This window comes from Sylvia atricapilla, chromosome 3 (genome assembly GCF_009819655.1).
Source record: "Sylvia atricapilla isolate bSylAtr1 chromosome 3, bSylAtr1.pri, whole genome shotgun sequence".
NCBI classification, from domain to species: Eukaryota; Metazoa; Chordata; class Aves; order Passeriformes; family Sylviidae; genus Sylvia; species Sylvia atricapilla.
Window position 1 is genome coordinate 69,369,261 of NC_089142.1, and position 3,740 is coordinate 69,373,000.

Genomic DNA, 3,740 nt, shown 5'->3' on the forward strand with positions numbered 1-3,740 from the left:
ATGAAAGAAAACAAGCTGCACTTCCTCTTTGGCAGCTCACTGTGGGCTGGTAGCACATGATCACAATTCAGAATGATTCATTAGGACTGCCTTTGTCAGCAATTGGCAGGGAACAGCTCAGAAAGCTGCTCTTTGCTGATGTCTCTGCACAAATCTTTACCATCCCTAAGAAACAAAGAAATCTACCAGCCCCTGAACAGTTTACTGCTAATTTTTTCCTATGGAAATTTTTCTGGATTTTAAATTAGTTAAGTAATGTTCTATTTTCTACAGGAAGCAAGTACCTGACACTCGCCCGGTGGCAGCCACATCATATCTTTGTAGGATTTTTTTTTTTTTCTTGCTTCCTGTTTAACAAGTACTTCATTTAGCTGCATTTTGTTAGAAATCACTTTAAGCACCTTCAAGTACTCCTGAAATTCAAACTGCTCTATTAAGCTGCAACAGCTCAGCTTGGCATTGCAGAAACCTTTGTGTTTATATAAAGTTACACAATTGGCACAGCAAATCTAATACACTCAGTTTCTTCTTTTTCTTATAAGATGCTTCATTAGAATGGGGGAAAAAGGTATATCAGGATTTCTAAACCTAGCATATACAGGAACAAAATAAAACCTCCCAAAGATCTAAATTCACCAAAGCATACATGCAGCTACAGGTTTTTTTTCTTCTTGGTTGCTTTTGTGCCATCACTCTGGAAACAGCTGACAGGACACGCCTTCTCACAAGCGTGCAGGAGCGCCCTTGGGATGAAATCTATAAATGAATAGGTGCTATGGCAGGCTGATGGTTTGACTCACGGGGGTGAGAAGTGAGAACTGAAACTGAGCGGTTTTAGACATTCGTAGTGTGGTCAAAACGCTTCATGTATCTCTAGGTCATGTACAGCGCCATGTACCACACCACAAGATTTTAAAAGCTGCTTTGGCTATGGCTGGAGCACTGCCATGTGTTTCTCTATCATTTATAGTAAGCTGATTGCAAGAAGTGCTTATTACCTGGACCCATCCCCAAGGAAGACCCCACATGTCTGGTGAGCAGTGGAAGAAGATTCCTGTACTGGAAGGGTCCACGTAATGAAGTAACACAGAGTACATGGTATGCAGAAACTGACACTATCAACCAAAATAATGATTTCCATTATTAAAGCTGTCACTAAGAGGAGTTCAAAACTACTATTTTGTTGAAAAAGACAATTATCATAATTGTGCTTATTAATATAAATACAATATATAAAAATTCGGCTGTCTATTTAAAAAGATCTCAAAGTGTACTCTATTCTGCCCTAGAAATACCCACACTGAACCCTAAAAGCCTGTTCCAAAATCCAAGGTTAGGTACTGAAACTTAAGCAGTTTTATTTTCAAGGTGCTGACTGAACTCAGGTCCCATTGACTGCAAAAGGATTTGTGGGTTCTCAGTGCTTCTGTAAATCTGGTCACTGATTAAGGTTTCTAGATATGATTTTAAGACTCTTACCAGGAGCAGTCAGCCTTGGAAATCCCAGATAAACAGCTTACAGAAGCAGGGTGATACACAGCACTGATGACGGTCGATTTGACTATGGACAGAAATGTACAGAACACAGAGGGAATATGGAAAACGTGAGAGAGCATAAGAAAGGTCTAAGCACTAAAAATAATGTACACGTACAGAGTTACGTTAGAGCTTGCAGAAAAAGTCTTCTATGGCTTCAGTGCAAATAACCTTGGACTTAGTTTTGAACTAGCACATGCTCCTGGATCCTGCATAATTCTGGGGAGAAAAAAAAAAAAAAAAAAAAAAAAAAAAAAAAAAAAAAAAAGATTTACTTGATGCCAGGGAAGGACATGGAAAACTGAGCAGTTCTGAAGCAAGTTTTTCAGAGAAGCTGTCTGTACTCGGGCTGTAATGCTCATGAGGAAAAGATGGGAGAGGGAAAGGGCCTGAACAGGAGTTTAAAAAATACGTATAACAAATAGGATACAATAAATTATATTTCAATACATACTACAGAAGGCTCCATCTCCCAGATCAGGAAAACATCTCCCATATATTGATACTTATTTCCTCCTAGCAGACAAGGAAAACATCTTCCTAGCCTTCCTCTGTTCCACTAGTAGGCCAGCCCTGTGTATCTTACCAGTCTTCACAACCCCACTGCACACATACACTTTCTAGAGGCCAGAGTACAGCAATAATAAATTCAGTGGGTTACACACCATCTCTCTGTTCTCAGCACAATCTTTCTGATTGTGCTTGTGGCTATCATTAACCCACAGTGGCCAGAAGCACTCTATTGCTTTTTATCAGTGACCTATAACAACTCTTCACAGCTTATGCTGTGAGACTTTAACCTGCTACATGGGGTAAAAGCTTCCACTGCATTTCTTCAGCAAAAGCCACCAGGATTTTAACACTGCCACATGCCTGAAGTACTCTATAAAATGTACAGAGGAGCAGGAATGCATTTCCACTCTACAATCTGCTGGTTTAGTGCCCTTGTGGATGTGATTGCCAGCTCCTGCTTTGTGGGAACATGTTGTAAACAGCTAAAGAAGAAGCTGCTGCCTTGGTCAGGTGTTGCCAAGGGACAGCAAAAAACAGTGGTCACACAGACTGTGCCCCAGACAAGTGTCCTTGACACAGGTGAGCAAAGGTAGGTTATGAAACTCTGCATTGCAGCATTATAAGAAACTTCTTCATAGACCAAACCTCCTGTGCTGCTCTTCAGTGCCCAGGAAGTTCAGCCACTTCCTGGTCTTCAGCAGTCCTGCTGCTGTCTGTGGATGCTGGGCAATTCCAAAAGATCTGTTTGTGTTACTGTTTTCTTTCTAAGGGCCATTGGTCAAAAAAAGAAACGTCACTGAATTGCCAGTGTTCAGGAAGTTGCTTATCTAGGCTATCCCACTGCTGTTTGACTTGAAATGAACAAAAGTAGGTAACATAAAGTGTTTGGATTCTGCAGGTTGAACTCCTGTCTGTGCTCCCGTGCAAACAGAGTTCTCATCTTTGATGCCACTTGAAGTTAATGAATTTGCTGACAAGACTGTTAGCACTCTGTAATTATGAACTCTCATTAGTGTGTAGTTCTATAAAATCTTTTAGAAAGGGTTTTGCAGACAAATGCACTTCTGAGAAGGGAAGAAAAGAAAGTAATTCAAAATTTTGTTAGATACTGAACCATCTTCATATTTGGTTTTATACTATGGTAGTCCAGAAAACTTATCCATAGTTAGATGGGCAGATTTTTTAATTCTTTTGAGGCTTCTTGATCTCTTGGATTGTGTTTCTTATAACTACCAGGCTCTCATGGTTTAAACTTGAAGAACTAAATAAAGTACTATAGCTGGACCTTAAAGTCTTTCCTTCTTCAAAAGCTGCTTTCTCCCAAAATCATCTGCAAAATTGTGAGGCCTATCTATTCAGCTCCACCCCAGCTGAGACATACCAGGAGAGGTTATCACATAGACTGGCCTCTAACCAAACAAAACAAAAATAAACTGGTAAGTTGATTTGTTTTTGGTTTTTGTTTTTTTCTCTGCACCCCATGAGGCCTATGATTACAAAACTCAACAACAACATTTTGAAGTAAATAATTATTCCTATTTCTACTCAAAAAACCAAAAATCTGATGCTGAACAAGATATGCCAAGTATCTGGTAGAGAGTGGGAGTATTAATACTCTGAATTACGCAAAGGGTAGAGATACTGTGGAATTCATGATTATTTAATCCTCCCAAGTTTGTCACAACACTTAC